This window comes from Leptonotus elevatus, chromosome 1 (genome assembly GCF_054856555.1).
Source record: "Leptonotus elevatus isolate MCC_2025b chromosome 1, RoL_Lele_1.0, whole genome shotgun sequence".
Taxonomy (NCBI): domain Eukaryota; kingdom Metazoa; phylum Chordata; class Actinopteri; order Syngnathiformes; family Syngnathidae; genus Leptonotus; species Leptonotus elevatus.
This window is the reverse complement of record NC_141239.1, coordinates 28,105,146-28,125,154: the sequence shown is the minus strand read 5'-3', so window position 1 is coordinate 28,125,154 and position 20,009 is coordinate 28,105,146. Positions and strand designations below refer to the sequence as shown.

General features: G+C 42.2%; 1 protein-coding gene across 1 annotated transcript in view; it reads left to right on the top strand.

The window, feature by feature from the left end:
- Positions 1 to 2,121: 2,121 nt before the first annotated feature.
- Positions 2,122 to 20,009, top strand: part of glis2b (GLIS family zinc finger 2b) — a 34,024-nt gene continuing 16,136 nt past the window's right edge. Inside the window, exon 1 of the mRNA XM_086079256.1 lies at positions 2,122 to 2,816. The gene's annotated coding sequence lies outside the window, so the exon portion shown is untranslated. The remainder of the gene's footprint in view (positions 2,817 to 20,009) is intronic.

The following is a 20,009-nucleotide window of genomic DNA, read 5'->3' as shown; positions in this document are numbered from 1 at the left end:
ATAATAATAATAATAAAAACCTTTACATCCTTTTTGACATTTTAATTTTAACATGTATTTGGGTGTTCAATACCTGCTTTAAATACTAGGTTGTATTTCCCTGAGAAAAGCATCAGAATCAGAAAACACTTCAAAAAAATGAAGGAAAAAAATCATCATAAAAAAAGACAACAAATAAAGCTGTATTTTCTGATAATAAAGTATTTTTCTAGAGAAGAGGGTTAGAATCTTACAATATGCTGTTGGATAAAGTGTCAGATTTTTCTCGAGAGGAAAAATATATATATCAAAAAAATATGTATAAACAACAAAAATAAATTGGTATTTTTTTGGGACGGAGAACATGTATTCTTTTTGATGCAAAAAAAAGGGTCAGAATTTTTTCAAGGAAATGTTTAGTATTTTCCCAGAAAGACAGTAAAGCTAAATTAACATACAAACAAACAAAAAACGGTATATGGTAGAATAAAGTCATATTCTATAAGCGCCTTGAGTACCTAAGTAATCGAAAAGCACTATTCAATTCAAATGTATGGTTCCTAAAAGTTATAAATAAATGGTTGAAAAAACCCAACATTTCTTAAACACAAGGCAACCTACTAAAAAGTTAAATACAACTAACTGTATAGGCAGTGATTCTTTCACATACCACCAGAGGAAACCAGAGTACCGCTCAATAAAATAAACAACAAAATGTCAAGCAAATACTTAATGGGGTATATGCCACGGAGGAGGCGGGACTTCCGACTTCCTGGTTTTCACACATCAGTTTTGATTCCGTTTCCTGTTTGCCTCCCAGTTCTTGCGCTTCCGCCTTTGTGCCCCTCGGTTGCGCGATCCCGTCGACGGGTGCGAGTGTGTAGTGCAGGGGTGCTCAAGTTTGGTCCTTCAGTGACCCAATCCGGCCTGTTTTCCATGTTTCTTTCCTGCAGCACAGCTGAATCTAATGATTAGCTAATCAGCAAGCTTTGCAGAAGCCTGATAACGATCCTGATCATAAATCAGGTGTGTTAGTGGAGAGAAATATGGAAAACAGGCTGGATAGGGGCTCTCGGGACCAAACTTGAGCACCCCTGGTGTTTGTCCGAAGCATTTCAGACGCTCTGGTGCGAGTGTTGGAACGCGGCCATCAGTGGCCAGAAACGGCGCTGATGTGTGAAACCCGGAAGTCGGAAGTCCGTGGCATCTACCTCATAATGATGTAACGGAACAATTACCGGAAACAAGGTGACCAAAAAAAAAAGATTTTTAAAATCAAATTAATTTAAAGATGAAAAATAAAGGTGCTAAAAAAAAATTCTTGTTGAGCGGTCAATTGTCTAATGTTGTTGTTCTTCTGCTTAAAATTGCTGCTGAATATTTTGCACATTTCAGTTTTTTTTTTTTGCTTTCAGTTTTGCTAGTTTCTAGTAATTTTTATACTGTATGTCAGTTATTTTTTAACTCATTCACTGCCATTGACGACTATAGACGTAAAAAAAATCATTAAAACGATTTCCATTTAACATTTTTTTCCATTTTTGTTATAAAGAGTATTAAAACCTAGAAAATATTTTTTGGGGTACATTTAGAACAGATGTAAAATTTGTGATAACTAGTGAAGTCAAGATTATATATATATTTTTTTAAGAAAATATTATTTTTTTTTAAAGAAAAGATTATTAAAAATTAGGAGCATCAGGCGATTAAAATTTGTAATCGTAATTAATCGCATGACTTCACTAGTTAACTCACGATTAATCCCATTTTTTATATCTGTTCTAATACAATAAAAAAAAATCTAGGTTTTCAAATTCTTGTTAACAACAATGGGGAAAAAAATGTTAAACTAATAAAAATAGTAAAAATTCTTTTTTGACGTCTACAATCGTCAATGGCAGTGAATGAGTTAATCAATAAACCCTCTCTGTCATATATTGTCCTTTTTGTTTGTTTGTGAGGTGACCTGAGCCCAGCCAAGCTTTTTGGGATGGTCTTGGTGGTTGATTCTCTGCTTTTCTCAGTTATTCAGCGCGTTTTGATGAGGCGCAAAATGCAAATTCTGCCGAGCAAACAGCGATGCGAAACACACGCACGCACACACACGCGCTTGCGTCGAAAGAGGCGGAGCCGTCAGCATGCTGTGAGCTGGCAGCTTTGGACTCGGCTGGGCTGCTCCTCCTGACGGGGCTGGCTGTGCTGCTGGCGGGCAGACGGGCAGACGGCGGCGGGGCAGTCGAGCCTCCGCACTCGGACACCTTTTCCAACCCGCGAAGACGACTCAAAAGACGAAGAAGAAGCAGCACAAGCCGCCCTGCCACCATTTTCGACAACCACCAGCCCTCGCTCCGTCTCTCTCTCTCTCTCTCTCTCTCTCTCTTTCTCTCTCTCTCTCTTTCTCCTTCTCTCTCTCTCTCTCTCTTTCTCCTTCTCTCTCCCGACTTGACCAGCGTTGCCATTGAGCGATGCGCTTCGACGACCACCAGGAGACCACCTTTTGGGCTTGATTTTGCTTCCCCGCACATTTTGGGTGTTGACACTCGGTCTTGCGGGGGCATGGTGACGGTGGCCAACTAAACGAAGGGCTGTCAACTTGGACTATCTTTTTTTGATTCTTGCTCCATGCGCTTGGGAGGAAAACAACGCGAGAATGGTGTGGGATGGGACCGCCTCTCCAGACACCTAATAAGAATAATAAAAACAACACTTAGCTGCTTATTTGCCTTTTATTGAAAGAAGAAGGGAGAAACGGCGACACATTAACGAGGAGCCGCCCGGTTCGGCTCTGACTACCACGCAGGACTTTGCTGATCGCCAAGTTTAGACACGTTTGGAAGGTAAGAAGCCTGGCCGAGTCGCTTCACTCTCCATGCATCTCGTGTGTTGTCATTGCTGTCATGTCATGTGTGTCCGCGTCGCAACGGCGCAAGAATTCGCGCGAGGGGTTCAAACAGGGGCACTGACCTATTTACCGAGACTCTCAGGCGGCGCGCATGAGAGCCCGGTAGGACTCCCCCAGAATCCCCCCCATTAAAAAAATGCATTTGAGGCCATTGTGATCAATACTATGTAGGACACAGGTGTCAAACTCAAAGTCCTGGGGACCACATGCAGCCCATTTTTGTGGTCCACCAAAGCAAATCAAGCGTTGTTTTGCTAAATGGTAGGGGTGTGAATTGCCTAGTACCTGGCGATTCGATTCGTTTCACGATTCATAGGTCACGATTCGTTTCGATACCGATTAATCCCGATACAAATCTATAAATTGATTATTGCGATTTGTTTTTTTTACTCAAATTTAGAAAATACTATTCAGTAAACTTGTACATGTACACTAAGATTTGTATGAAAATGTATTTATTTATCTGAACATTCAGGCTTATAACTGAGCCACTGCATTTAACAAACAAGTTGCAGTCTGTTTCATGTTTGAACAGCACTGAAATAAAATAATGTTCCATTAATATAACATTCTTCCATGCTTAATGTGTGAATCCTACCCTAAGTAAGACGTTTTATTGAATATTCCCATAAAAAATTATGTTTAAAAATCGATTCAGCCGCATATCGAATAGATTTGAGAATTGCGCGCTGTAATATCGCGATATATTGCCAAATCGATTTTTTCTAACACCCCTACTAAATGGGTTTGCTCCTTCATTGTGGCAGAAAATCTGTAGTAAAATAAAAACTTTCTCCATTTAACAAAAGGAATGCACTAATACTACTTGTTTCAAGTACAATAAAATCTCGGTTTTTGCAGTCATTCAGGATGATTACGATTTTAATCGATTTTAATCTAATAAACCCAACAAACAATTATTTAAAGGTTTCATTTTTTCAAAAATAATTCCTGTGCAAAATGTGCAGACAACAATAATGTATACTGATTCTAAATTAGTTTTAACATAAATTTAACATTCATAGTTTGTTCTTAAATGCCACAATCAAGTAGTTGGTAGCTATTGTAAACATGTCTTGTAGACCACCCATCCAGCATTCAGCTACATGTGCAAAATTACAATTCACAAAAACATTTGAATGTAACAGAACATAACAACAACAGCTTTTAATAATCCACAAGACAAAATTTCACCACTGAGCAAATTTTTAACAATTCAAATTTTAAAATGACGATGTATCCAATTAATTAGATTTATTGCCCAGCCCTACTTTTAAGTACTGACACCAAGTACAGTACTAATACTTTATAATGCCATTATGTCTTGCAGCTGTGATGAAAATGTGTTAAATATTTTTCCAAAACACACATTTCACTCAGATATAACACTTTGAAGCACAATGATTAACAATTATTGTCACGCCTTTCGCGTAATCTATCCTATAAAACAAGGCATTTCAGCTATGTGGTGTCTTCTAGTATATCAACACTAGGGGGCACCACAAAGAAGTGGGCATACAGTAGCTGAAAGACAAATAAGAAATAAGAGAAGAATGTAGAGACAGGGTTATACACATAGGGTGTCTGTACGTTAAGTATAAAATAAAATGAGAACAAAGAAATACAAGACAGTTTCTCAAGAATACGACACATTATTCATGTATAGGCAAAGGTTTAGTGCCTAGATCTGAAGTCATCTATTGGGAACAGACTAACCATTGATAATGTACCAGATTTAGATGCTTGTTAAAGGGGAGGCCCTTATTCCATCCATCCAGTTTCTATAGAGCTTGTCCTCATTACGGTCACGGGTGAGCTGGAGCCGAACCCAGCTGACTTCTGACAAAAGGTGTGGTCAATTGCAGGTGATCAAGCAGGGTGGGATGATTTAAAAAGGGGCTAATTGGACACATAAGTGAGGCTGACGTAGATAAAGCCACGTTTTCCTCCAATGAAGCAATCCAGCTCCCCCCGTCCCCGAGTCTCATTGAGCGCACATCGGGACACGCTTTTGGATGGAACCTCCTCCCCCCTGTTGGTCGCCTCTCGTGGGCCCATTGTGGCAGGCTGAGGATGCCAGCGGAAAGAGTGCCTGTGGCAGAGGGGTCATCAAAAAGCGGTCGGACACAGTGGAGGTGGAGGCACACATGAGGGGCATCATTTGACCTCAAATCATAGTTTTGTTAAAAAAGATATACTTCTTCGCAGATCTAAAAAGTCACTTTTTTTGTTTTAGGTTGAAATCAGTCATTCATTAGACTAGTTGAGGATATCCCCTACAATAAATAGAGTTCACTTGACTGAAAAGGCTGTTGAAGACTAAGACACTAGTACAGGTCAGATCGTTTGTTTACAAAGAAAATGAAAAAAAAAAAAAGAGCTCTTCATGCTTGTTGAATTTGAGTTCCGATAACCGCGCTCCGAACTCTAACCACAGGTGCCTCTAAGCCCGAGCGCCGCAATGTTTACCCAATCAGCTGATGTGCAGTTCAGCTGCAGGTCAGCCATGATATCCGTTTGAGAGAAAAGACAAGGCCCAAATGTGGAGCCGTCGATCTTTCACGCAGAACTCCGAGATTCCGCGTCCAAACCTCGCCAGCCAGCGACAGGGATCCAGCTGTGCAACCCTATTTCTGCTGTTCCTCAGCATCGGCAGTTTGATGGACACATTTAGTTGTTTTGTTTTCAATCAAAGGACGATTGAGCTCGACTGCTTTGAAAAATTGCCGATATCACTGCAAAGCTTATTCAAATATGCACTCCCCTGTTACTGAAAACATACTTCCTGACATCAAAACTTTCATTTATCGATTCTGGTGCAAAATGCTGGCAGAGAACTTTACAACAAGCAGCAGATCGTGCTATAAGTCTTCAAAAGCGAAGCCAAATGCTTGCTTCAAGCCATTTTTTTGACATCTCAGTTCAGAGAATTACACTGAAACAATGCTAGTACGAGCTTAGCGCTAGCACACAACACAAAGCGCCATAGCGCTACTGGAACAAGCATCAACGTGCGGAAGTGAGAACCCTTTAAGCAACGGATATTTGAACACAAGCGATGCAGCAGCACGACAATATTACAATCCTCAAAGGCATGTGCTGTATTCTTTATCCTCTGCAAAAAAAACGACTAATATTACTGCAGCGTACTGAGTCACTCAGTTGTGGAAGTCTTCTTCGTGTATTATAAATGGCTTTATTACACTGCCCCCTGGTGGCCAAGTTCCACACACCATAAGGAGTCACAATATCAATCGGCAATAAACATTTGAGGTCATGATACACAACCTATTCAACTATTGCTGTATGATTTTTATAAAGTACTGTGTTTAGTACAAATTTCTTATGATCATACCCTGTGGCATATTCTAAATATTGCTCTGACAAAACTTTATATAACTTAAGCAAATTGCCAAAAATATGATTAACCTTTAAAAGTCACATTTTAGCACCAATTCCAAATCCAAGAAGCACGTTTCAAACCTCTCTCCACCTTTTTCTTATTGAGATCTCGCCGCCATGCCACAAGTGTGTGTCATCACACCCCTTGGATACCCCAACAGCTTTACGGCGGAAAAGGTGGGCTCTAATGGCATACTCCTGCGTCAGAGAGCGACCGCGAGCTATGTGTTAGCGGCGGCGTGCTGGCAACCCGCGGAGCGCTCTCTCGCGCTTGGGCCAGGCTCATAAAAGCGAAAACCGCGTGTGATGTAACTAACAGAGGCGTTCTCGCTTCATTCTTGCGCTTCGCATCAAGTAAGTCGGCGTTAAAACAACATGGCTTTTTGTGAAAACGGCCGAAACGAGTGAGTGCTACCCAAAGTGCGTCAGAGTGTAGAATTAAATATCGCAGCGGGGTTCCATAGCAGCGGCAGCGGATTATGTTCGAGCTGAAAGGCAAACTGGCAGCAGGGGAGGCCGGATTACAGCGATCAGCGAGTGAGGCTGACGGCAGTGAGAGCGCGTGAGAATTCAGTAGCAAATGTCATCCAAAAATGCCAAAACAAAACAAAAATAGCACATTTTGTAAGAAAACCACAATTGTCACTAATACTAAGTTATGAACGTTCACAACGGATGTACGAACACTTTCATGTTAGATCATATTTTTTGAACAGTTCCATTAACCCTGTGAGTATTACTGTATGCTGTGTTTGTATGGGTTGTTGCGCCATATGTATCAGTTGTTTCAAGGTACATAATGACGCCATTAACATCCGCAATAGGCGAAAATCTCAATTTAATTAGACACTGTATAAAAAAGCATTTTTTTTCTCCAATAGTTAGAATCCTCAAACACTCTTTTAAATATCTAAATGTCTTCATATCAAAAACTAATTACATGTATACAAAATACTGTACGTATTGTAGAATCCGTGTATGTGTATTTGCCTTTGACAGTGTGACATTGGCGAGTCTGCGTGTGAGTGTCTGAGCGTGAGCTGTGGTTGACAGCAGTAAGCGTGTGCTCAGTTGATGTGTTTTACTGTATTCTTTTAAATAGCGGCTAAATTGTGCATCACAGACTGTGGCTCTGCTTTCCCACAAGCAAGAGCATTACAATAAATAAGCATACTGTAAAAAAAGAAAAAGAAAAAAGATTGCTTAAAAAATGTGATGTGGCCGGCAAACTCTGTAAAGTAAAAATTAAGTAAAAATTTATATATATATATATATATATATATATAATACGGCAGCGAATGTGACCATGTATTCTTTTGTGGCTATGCAAATTAGCTGACAGCGCCAGGATCCCCTTAATCAATTCCGCCCACTCAACAGAATTCTGAACAATCAACGCATCAGCTAATTGATCCTTTCACTCTTTCTCTGCAACTTCCTGATGCCTCTCGATCTGTTACGGCCTCCATCCAAGAACCGGCGAGAGAGGCAGAAGCCAAGGGCCAGATGGAGGCCAATTTGAGATGGCGCCGGAGAGTTGGGTTGGTGCTGCGAAATGCAGTAGCACTTTGCCGTCAACGTGTGAATATCAGTCAGTGTAGGAATGAAGTCATTTTTTAAAACTGTGAAGACAGAGAGCGCTAATGGATGCAAAAAAGGACAAATGCAATTACGCGTCGGCTTAACTGGTGCCCAAAGTCAGCTCATTGTCGGCAATTAGAATCAATGAATTGATAGCCGAGCTCACTGAGAGTGACTGAACCGTTCAGTGAGGTTTATTTAAATACTGGGCAGCAAATCAGCCTCACAGTCCAGTTCTGGATTAGAATCTGGGCTCGCTCGTCCCACCACATGTCAGAGTCTATTGGAGTGCTACTTGTTATTTCTGGCGTAGGTTGGTGCTGCTATTTTGGTTAGCAATGGCATTCGGTAAGATCTCTGAACTGAGATAAATACAATTATGACTTGTTTTTACTTGGTGGTTAGTTAACATGTCTGCCTAACAGTTCTAAGGTTCGGGGTCTGAAGCTTTGCTTTTGGCTTCTAGTAGGGAGTTTGCATGTTCTCCCTGTGCTTGTGCGGGTTTGTCACGTGACCAAATGTGGCTGACCTGTCAGGCAGCGTGCGAGGTTCTGCTACTAGTTTTCATGAGTTGCCAGCCACTAGTTTTGCTGCAAGTGGAAATTTGATATATACAATATTTATTAGGGGTGTGAATTGCCTAGTAGCTGGCGATTCGATTCGTATCACGACTCATAGGTCACGATTCGATTCGATTCGATACCGATTAATCCCGATACAAATCTATAAATTGATTATTGCGATATTTTTTTTAACTCAAATTTAGAAAATGCTAATCAGTAAACTTGTACATGTACACTGTAAGATTTGTATGAAAATGTATTTATTTATCTGAAAATTCAGGCTTATAACTGAGCCAGTGCATTTAACAAACAAGTTGCAGTCTGTTTCATGTTTGAACAGCACTGAAATAAAATATTAAGGCTTAATGTTTCATTAATATAACATTCTTCCATGCTAATGTGTGAATCCTAACCCTAAGTAAGATGTTTTGTTGAATAACCCCATAAAAAATGTATGTTTAAAAATCGATTCAGCCGCATATCGAATCGATTAGAGAATTGCGCGCTGTAATATCGCGATATATTGCCGAATCGATTTTTTCTAACACCCCTAATATTTATATTGCATTTTACAATAATACTGAACTAGATTTACGATCATATAATTCATTCAAAAGCATGGAGTCTCTTTTGTTGCCAAAATACCCAATTAAAAAAAATCGCCTTCAAATTAGAGTAAAACTGGACTTTATTATTTTTCAACATATCTCCCCGGACGACTCTTTCGTTCTGGGAACCCCTTCTCCAATCAGCTAACAAGTTTTGGCTAAAAATCTCCATTAACACACTTGTACCAGGGTTCTCCGAGTAGACGCGTCAAAATGACCAAATGGTGTCAGTTGCCCTAAAACAACTTAAATAACAAATGGAACATTATTGGGTGAGAAGGGCAGTACTATAGGTCATGTACTTTTAGAAAGAATTGTTTTTGTGTGTGTGTGTGTGATTTTATATGTTATGGACGATTTTACAGATGTAGTCATTCCATGTTTATTTATTTATTTTAGAAAAATTCCATTTGAGTGAGTCTCTTGAATGCACTTTTTTGCACGATTGCCCAGTTCATCCACTTTCGACAACATCACTCGGTGTGCCTTAGAGGCGTATTTTTGCAAACATCCAAATTGCACATCATCTCAAGGATATTCCACTGGTGGTGTGTTATAGGATAGTGCGAATCCAAGGTTCAAACTTGTGACTGTAACCTCACAGCAGCTTTCCCCCATTTGAAGAAAACAGCCGGGCTACACATGCATTAAATTAGCGCAGACACGTCTCCGGAACACGAAAAGCCAACTCTCTCCCTTTCTCTCTCTCTCTCTGAATGCATATGATCAAGTCTTATATAATGAAAATGTCATGTCGTCTATGAGGCTTGGGGAGACTCATGGAAAGTGTGAGGGAGGGACGGGACGGTGGTGGTGGTGGTGGTGCGGGGGGGGGGGGGGGGGCAGAGTTAAAAGTAAGGCGGGGATGGCGGGAGAGTGCTGGTAGGGGGGTGGATGTCATCTGGAGGAGAGTTAACAGGACTGGATATGCCCAGACAGCGAGCCAGGCCCAAGCTCAGACTTGAGAGCTTTTTTGTGTGCTTTTTTTTAGCCTATGCAAATTCTCCCTCTTCTGTTAAAATATACAAAACCAAAACAACAGGATCAACCCTTCTTTTCTCGGTTGTGTTGTTCCGATACCGATACTGGTATCGGCAGAGGCCCCAATACTGCATTAAAACAGTGGTATCGGTGAGTACTAACAAGTAACATGCCGATACCATTAATTCTGACGCTTATATAGGACTTTGGATGCAGCATCTTGTGTCTTGCTCATGCACAACATTCACTGATGTGTGACATGTTCACTGCATGCCGAGCTAAGATATCCTATTGGCCCTTGAATGCTCTGAACCAATGGCAGGACAGCTTTTTCATGTTGAGAAAAAAAAACACGTAAGTATCGGTATCGACAGATACTGCAAAGCTGGGTATCGGAATCGGTATGGGGGGCACAACACTACTTCTCGGCATGCACACGTACGTCCAGCGTGGAGGGTACAACTGAGAAGGCAGGGTGTCGGCCATGTGAGTAAATAATACAAACCAGCTGTGTGTCTCCACTGGACTTTGTTACAGTACAGGCCCCTTCCTCCTCCATCATCATCATCATCATCATCATCATCATCATCATCATCTGTATGGTGCATTTAGGGTGGAAAGCAACCCAGGACTTTCCACTGCCTTTCTCTGCTTCACACTGCTTTCTTTAATTGTGTCCTGCCCTTGACATGCTCTGCATATTGTCGGCATTGTCACGATAGCAACACAGTGCAGAAAGAGCGTGAAATCAACTCCGAAGAGGTAGGGCGGGGTCGTTAGAGCGCAGTTGTTTATTTTGGAAATGTGTGCTTGCAGACCCCTCAAACGTCACTGGTGGAGAGCCTCTAAGGAGGGGCACACGCATGCTGACAATCGGGAAAAGATTGGACATTTATCTGAACAAAATCAGCTTTTTTTAAGATGTCTTATAAGATTATCCTCAGTGATAATTCTTTGGCGTGTTGACAAGGATTTTTCCAAACTTCTTTTCAAAATCAGCAAAGGTTCAGTTGATGGATACCTCAAACAATTATTCTGAATGCTTATCTTGTGGTGTGGGCTGCGTTAAGAGTGATGTTCCACATTTCCAATCAAAATGAGCAAAAGTTTAATTATCGGATGTCGCCAAAAGATGATCCTGAACGATTATGCTGTGGTATGGTGTGTTAGGAGCCTCCCTGATCTGCTTGGAAGATTGGTCAGGGCTGATAATCACTAATGGTAAACCTGCTCAGTATTTACGATAGCAAATAGCCAAGCTACGGATGATGTGATCATGATATGAAGCTAATTAGGAAGCGACTTTTCACGCTCTCACTGTTGTTGATGCAAATAGAGGAGTAACTGGTTGTGCAAAGCTCTCGATTTACCGGTCGATCTGCGTTCCTGCCCTCACCTATGGTCACGAGCCGTGGGTCGTGACCGAAAGAACAAGATCCCGGATACAAGCGGCCGAAATGAGTTTCTTCCGCAGGGTGTCCGGGTTCTCCCTTAGCGATAGGGTGAGAAGCTCAATCATCCGGGAGGGACTCAGTGTGGCTCGCCGCTACTCCTCCGCGTTGAGAGGAACCAGTTTAGGTGGCTCGGGCATCTGGTTCGGATGCCTCCTGGACGCCTCCCTGGGGAGGTGTTCCGGGCATGTCCCACCGGCGGGAGGCCCCGGGAATGACCCAGGACACGCCGGAGAGACTACTACGCCTTGGGATCCCGTCGGAGGAGCTGGCTGAAGTGGCTGGGGAGAGGGAAGTCTGGGCTTCCCTGCTAAAGCTGCAGCCCACGCGACCCGACCCCGGATAAGCGGTAGATGATGGATGGATGGATTTACCACAATACAATTGACAAGAAGTGTTTCCAGACAAGCCTATCTTCTTCTGTTAATTGTTCAACTATTTATTTGTATTTTATCTGCCTCAGCCAACATCTGGTTTGGTGGAGGAGATTCCTGATTGTTGATGGAGATATAGTCACGTGCGCTGTAGGAACACGCTTTGCCATATTTTGCCTTGTCATGTTTGGGGTCGTTCACATTTAACGTGAAAAATCAACACACATGCTTTCAAGTGTTGCTTCTTTCTATGTGTCTACCACACAAGGTGGCTAATAAAAGTGTATCCCCGAAGAGGGCCCTTCAGCCTGCCCGCCCGCCCGCTTAGGGGACTTGGGAATGGTCTGCGCCAGGGAGGAAACAGCAAGTCTGTGAGGTGATTAGTGGTTACAGTTTAACTGAAGAAAAATGCCCGATCAGAAAGCATGCAGAAGGAAAAAAAACCACACAAAAAGAAATACGAGTGAACTCCTTTTGTTCAGCGTGAGGTCGTGTCTCTCTTGATGGACGTGTGTACAAGAGCAGACGCATCACGCTACGTGGCTCCGTGACATCACTCACGCTGCTGCACACAGAGAAATGATTAGAAAGGAGATGTTTGCCGGGGGTGGGGTGAGATGCAAAGCCGTGGACAGCAATGATGAGAGCTGAGAAAGTCATTTGTTAGTTCATAACTCATTCACTTCTAGTCATTTTCATTGAAGCAATCCCCTTCGCTCCAGGCCGTTTTACTGGATTTTGACTGATTTTGCAAGGCCCACAGAATATTGTGTTCTATTGCTATAAAAACATGGAACCCACCAAAAGAAAGATTAGTCTCTTCTTTCGTCAGGAAAAAAAGGTATATTTCTATCCGTTTACGTTTTGCAGCAATTAGCATTAGAATATAGCCAAGTTTCATCATTATTCACAAATCTGTTTAAAACAATGGGGGAAAGAGCTTTTTGCAACATGGCCTTGGTTGATCTCTTATACTCTGCTGCCACCTGCTGGTCGTTTTTTGTAATAACTACCATTGTTTCAAGCATTCTCTTCAGTTCAGAGGCTGCACCAAAGCCTTCTGTATGCTCTAGCATAAAAAAAAAGCATAAATATGTCTTTGGGAGCATGGTAATATTTAAAATAACATATTTATACGTTTTTGGGGATCAAATGAGGTAATAGTGGTGGAAGGTGGGGCCTACGGGTACGGGAAAGTTTTCCATTTTTCCCCGGGTGCAGGACATAACAAGGAGGATAAAGCTGTACAGTGAACGTCCACATTGCCACCCTTTCTTTTTTTTTTACCTATCCTTCACTCTTTATAAAAAAAAAAAATAATAATCATGATTTTGTCCTCGGGCAAAACAGCCTTCCTGTGCAGCTTTTGCATGTTCTCCCTTTGTTTGTGTGGGTTTTCTCTGGCTTACCCTCAGAATGCCCAAAAAAAAGAAAGTTAGGCTCATTGAATGTACTGTAATTGTGAAAGATTGTTTGTCTATATGAGCTCTACGATTGGCTGGCGACCAGTCAAAGTCGGAGTGTACCGCGCCTGTAACCCAAAGGGAGCTGGGATAGGGTCCAGCTCATCCGCGACCCTAGTGAAGACAAGCACTATAGGAAATGGATGGATTGAAAAACTGGGAGGTGTCTACGGCCATTACTCGAGGACACGGTATTGTGAAACCCTTGCCCAGCTGCCATTTGCTATTCACAAATTGACTTATCCACATTTTTGTCTGTGGCATCAATCATTAACTGTTAGCTGAACTAAAAACTATCGAACACTTTTTGGAACAGCATAAGATGCCACAAGATGCCAAAGTATAGTAATTTGTGTCAGGAAAATTATGTTGAAGTGATATTCCTCAACTGAGGGGCAATCTTTGTCTATTGGGGAGCAGCCAGGATTAGCCTGTGTTGGTAGAGGAAGTTACAAAGTCTTACATACACACTTCCAATGTGTTTACTCTGAAATCAATACATCTGACAAGGGTTTTTCATCTTTTCAATAAAAGACAATTCGAAATGTATCTTGATACATGTGGTGTGATAGGATTCAAGGACGGTTCGATTTGAATGTGGAATGATTCGATTTGGTTTGATTCAGTGGGATTATGATTTGATTTGATATGGTTTGAGAGGGAATGATGCAATGGGTTTCTTGTCATACAATAAGCATGAACTTGTCAGTGCTGTAAATCAGGGGTGTGCCAAAAAATGGATTCTCATAAGAATCGCGATTCTCATTTAGTACGATTCAGAATCGATTTTATTTAAATTATGTTATACTGTCTTGCTTTTGTCTGTGTGTGCCTTTATTTGGAGCGCTGTTCATGTTGTACCCGATTTGGCCATTTAGGGGCAGTGTGGTTCCACGCGGTCTGATACACTGTTAAGTTGTAACCACATTAGAGAGTAGAAGGAAAAAGTCACGATCAAGTTATTCCAATAAAAGTTGTTTTTTTTTTTGCAGTGTGGAGCCGTTCTTTTGAGTGATAAAAGTGCCGCGAGTAGCACGCTAATTAGCATTACCGAGTCAAACTGGAGTAGATCATTACAATTCCTTGCACATCTATAGATTGAAGCAAAAATCATTGTCAATCAAATAATTTTGAATAAAAAAAATCGTTCTTAATCAAAAATCGATTCTGAATCAAATCGCACACCCAAAAATCAGAATCGAATCGAATCGTGAGACATTCCAATATTCCCACCCCTAACGTAAATGTGGCATTTGCTTAAAAAAATATACCTCCTCAGTAAAACATGATTCGATACATATCTCAATATCTTTATCCAATGGACTTGCAACTTTGTAGTAAAACAATTTCTGATTCAAATCGATTTTTGTTACACCAATATTATTTATTTTTAAAGGCAATTTTGATGAGTTTGACAAAAATTCATATTTTGGGCTAACAGATTTTTGTATATTTAAGGTTTAAATATACTGTATTTAGACACGTTCATTTTTCACTATTTGTGGCAGGGTTCCGTCCCTATTTACTGTATAGAACTAATAAACACATTTGCCAGTAGCTAAATACTACACCTCACCTCTTTTTACTAATTCCACCCCAACCCTCCATGTATTGGTACCCAGGTGTCACTCAGCCAGGGTGTGGCGCCCATGCAGGAGGAAGTTACAACACGGAACTCAGCAACACAGAGTGGCAATAAAGACAGGCCACACCCACTGCCTCCCAGAGGCTGTGTTGCATAAATCTGCGTTTGGGATCGTATTACCTCAGCGTTTGGAACAAGGGGAGGGCAGAAAGCAGCGCCTGCTGAGTTGCGAGCAGACAAAAGGAGGCAGGAAATGACAGCGAGACAGGAGCACCCCTCCCAGTGCTGCTTGGAGCGCCGCTACCTCGATGCTCGGAAATGATTCCGAACACGAGCTGAGGCCAGCGCGCTGTCCACTCGTGTGTGTTTGGAGAATATGGCTGGGCACGTGACAGACGTGTAATAGCACCGCAGTCGGCCAGCGGTGAAACACAACCGCAATATTGCTGCTTCTTATCCCTCACTTTCCATACTCCAGTCACCGCTATTAATCTGCCCTCAGTTTGAGAGGGCAGAAAAGACAGATTTCTGGATTGAGTCCCAATCCAAGTGGTGTTGATGGAACATCCCATTGGTGGAGTTTGGGCTTGAAGCTGTTTATTGTAGACACCTCTGTCTCTCGTTCTAGGCGGAACTCTTTCCATGCTTAAATTCTAACATACGGCTGTTAGCTTGTGCGCTTTTGTGTGTGTGTGTGGAAAGAATTTTAAAGGTTGAGGCAGGTGCCCGTGCTTTGCATTCCTGACATGACCTTATGCTCATTTACGCCGTCTTCAGGGGGGTCGGGGAGTTTGTCTCTAATGATAACGCTGGTGGAGCTTGTTTGTGTGTCTCCATGCATGACATTCACCTCAAAAGGGTTTCATTTTACCCGCCCGTTTTAAGAAGTGCATTTTGTTAGATGTGACCCGCTAATTGCATTGGCCTTTATGAACTATGCAAAATGGACAAAGGTATTACCCAAGAGAACAAAATTTGAAGGAAAATAAGGAGTTTAGGATCACATTTGTGGGAATGTTCTAATTCAGCCCCAATATATATATATATATTTTTTTTGATGGGATCATTCAAGTATGACTTGATGGCCTGTACTTGAGTCATGCTGGAACAGAAAAGGGTCTCCCCTAAACTATCTCTATTTTCCAAAAATTTTTTCCTAAATGCTTTATACATATTTAAAAATAACTGCTGAAAACACACGCATCTATTGAAAACTATGAGAATTAACTCAATTGTGGAGCTTCCCTGTTAGATTTAAAAAGCTTTCGCTTCTTTCTGCCCCTCCTCGAAAAGAACACTTTGTAGGAGTTTCTTTGTTTACTTTTATTGTGTTTGTTCGAGACAAAGACATATAAAATCAAATCGAAGTTTCGTACCAGAGGTGTGCACATCAGTGAATTTTGAGAATTTGTCAATCATCAATAGTCAATTGACAATTATTGCAAAACGAAACAAACTATTATCGTCAATCCATCAATCTGTCAACGTTATTTTAACCGGGCTTCAGTCAGCGCTCAATTACAGCCGCTATTTTAGGGCTGACAGTCAATTTCATGGGCGCAGTCCGTCAGTCATCATTCCGCTTCACTGGAGCACCTCATCTACACGAGCACTCAAGTCGAAAAGTGTGTCCGGACACAGCAGAAGGAACAATGCAGCTTTAATTTGACTTTAACTTTGATTTGTAAAGCTTCAACACTCACATCTACTCGCATATACAAAGTAGTATGTGCACATGGTTGTAACTGCCGCTGCGCAAGGCCAACAGACTCTATACTTCCTTTGTAGGACCCTTAGCTGTTCAATAACCTGCCTGAATTTAAATGACGCACTGAAGGACCCTTAGCTGTTTAACATCAAGCCTGATGTGAAATAAACAGAGTAGTAAACAAATTTACAACAGGAGGAAATCGTCATTGCGGCCTGTCGTCACCTGAGCTCTACAACATGGCCAGTTATCAGAAGGCTTGGAGAATGGTGTGAAAGGAAGCTAGCATACCTGGTAAGTGTATATTTACTTGTTTACTGAAAGAGAAAAAGAGTGGTTTACCTGCAGTCTCAGGAAAGAAGTGGATGTACTCTAAAGTACATCAGTGAAATAGACGTCCGTCAGTGTTCCGTCATTCATCGTTCGTGAGCGAAATGGGCATTCCGTCATTGACCGATCCGTCAGTGCTGACCTGGTCACTGATGATGACACGGACGGCGAAAACCCGATTCTAGCAATGCGTAGTCCGTCAATTTTTAGAAGTTTCCTGTCAGCCATTAATCGTCAACAAATTGGGCGCCCTTCATTGACGAATTGACAGACCTTCCGTCAATATTGACAGAATGCCCACCTCTGGTATCAAGTAGGTTGCTGTTAAAAGAAGACGTCAGCTATGGGAGGTTGATTTTCATCCACACTATTGCGCAACTTCTCCAGGGCAGCAACATTTTGCATAATATGAAACAAACCTTGAAACTGGCCTTTAAGACATCAAGACAGAGATGCTTACAGGTAAATAACATTGGAAAACAAGAAACGGAATATTGATTTCCCCCACTGCTCAGCAAGAAAATGTACTGCAATTCCCATCCCAACTCAAAACATAAATCTTTAAACACAAAATGATACCATCATCTTGTAGTTGCATGAGTTACAAAAATGCTCGAGAAACCGCAAATGGGTCTGTTTTAGTCTTAATACAGTCAATCGCTTTGCTTGTAAAAGCCTGCAAAATCAAAAAATGTGAGAACAGGCTCCGCAGGAGCAGCCAAAAAGGCTCACTTCCGAAACGCAGACCTCATCCAGCAACCCCAATAAACCAGATGCAGCTGGCTAGCAAGGATAAGAACTGGGGGTGTTGATTTTGCGCAGCCTTTAGGAAAATTTTCAATAGAGATACACAAACAAACAACAACAAAAAAAGACCCTGCATGCAAACAAAACATGTTGACCTAAATTCGTCATAAAAAGTGAGCTGTTAACTTTTATCGCCCTTTCCTGCCATCCCATCGGCTCCCGACTGTTTTACGTGCTCTTGGCCTCGCTTCTATCGCTCGCCGCCTCCTCCTTGTTGCTTCCCTAGCGAGAGCGCTGCGGCGACGCCTCTGCCTGGCTCGCCGCGCCACTTCCGGGCGCTGCGATTGCACGCGGGAGTCGGAGGATTGCATCACTGCCTGTGGAGAGGCCACAGGAATGGACGGAGGGGGAGGGGGTGTGTGGGGTTGAGAAAGGTGCATTGAAGGCCAGTGTATATTGTATGTACTGTATATGGAGTTTGGTGGAGTTTTCCATTATTAAGCTGCTAGCAACATTTGGTAGAATTTGTCTTAACGTGCTGTACTAGTCATAATTCTACTCAATTTTTGTATGAAAAACACTCATTGCTGAACAGTGCGTGACACTCATAACCTCAAAACTTCCTATGACGGGGCCGTCCTAAATGGGAGACCCCGTGTATGTGTTTGGTCACACATCTAATATTATTAGTTATCTGCATGTGGGAAGTTGCATCACCAGATGGCCCCATACACAGACACAGCAATGTCCTCATTCTCTGTGAGGGCCCAGGCTGATAAAACCCGGCCGGCTCAATTCCATTATGTGTCTGATAAGACAACACCATGTGGACATTTTCAAGGCTGTGAACATCTTTACAGTAGTCTCATTTCCACCAAGCACTACATTTTGATCGGTTTTGTTTTTTGGGCTTTTCCACTGTAAAGGGCCCTAAACGATACAACCCATACTGCTACAGTATTCAGGCTCCTGTATTTATACCAATAACAATAGTACAATGATAGATGGATAGGACACAAGGAGCTATACAGTTTGTGTCATATTTCCTGGCCATGAAGGTTCAAGTGTTTCACCAGCACATTATTTAGGTAACTGATGCAGCCATCATTATCGGGGTTTGCACCTACAAACCGTTCTGTGGTGAAGTGAATTGTGCCGCTCGGTGGGAAGGTGTTTTTTGAGAGTGCTACACTAGCGCTCAGGCATTGTACTGTCAAAAATTGAGGCATATCCTGTGCAAATGAAGACCATTCCTGGTCCTAGTCTCAAGGCAGGCTATGGCTATGGACAGTTACTGGCGGGCTTTGGACACCGGAGAGTGTGGACGATCAGCCGTTGACTCGGAGAAGTGGCCAAATGAAGGAGACTGAGCTCTCCATTCAATATGAATGAGTGCTGGTGGCGAGCATAGTACATATGAAATTGTAAATATGGTTAAGTGTTGTTAATGATTAAGTGTACTGTATATACGGCACTTTTGTCACCTGAAAGGAGGCGGGGACAGAGAAAACTTCGAGGGTCATTGTGAAAAACCTGCGATCGACCAGATTAGGTTCATGGAATGTGTTACTACGGTAACTGACCGAGAACGTAAATGACCTCTTTTTATGAAACGGGCTAGTGTTACCTCTTTTCCTTTGGTTTCAGTTGCTCCCCCTTTCTGAAACGGAAGACGCAGTTTCCCACATTTCAGGGTTTCTTGACTCAGGGTTCTCACTAAACCTGTTTTGTGAAATAGACCCCAGGTTGAAATATGACATAGTGCCACCTACAGGACCTGAGTGCAACATATCTACTTGAGCCTTTATTCAACTCGTATCGCTCCATCGATCTGTCCAAAGTGAATTGGACTGGAATTCAAAAACCACACTGCCAAGATTGCGTTGTCTCACTGAAGGTTCCAATGATGTTTTCTTGGGAGTCAATATGAGACTACACAGAGGTCGGAAAAAAAGAAATTGATTGGATCTCTTAAATGCAACTGACAGCGAGGCCTCCCCACTGCGTCTGCCAGTTCCCGCCGTCGGTTATGTCACCGCCATGTTGTGAAATGCCCCCCACCCCCGGCCATTGTAAGATGACTCACCGCCCTTCAAAGCCGACAGTACCGTTGTGTGAAGTGCCCCAGGCGATGCTTAGTTAGGTTTTGCTGCCGCAGAGATGTCGTCCTTTGGGGATTATCCCTTGACCGCTGATGTGTGTCACAAAGCTGCATCGTCAAGAGAAGCATTTTAGTTGATTACAAACGTACGTTTTGTGTGTCGGGGGGAGGGGGAAGGTGATTGAAAACACCCGTGGCTGTCGCTGAAGCTACAGGAGGAGTCAAATAAAATTC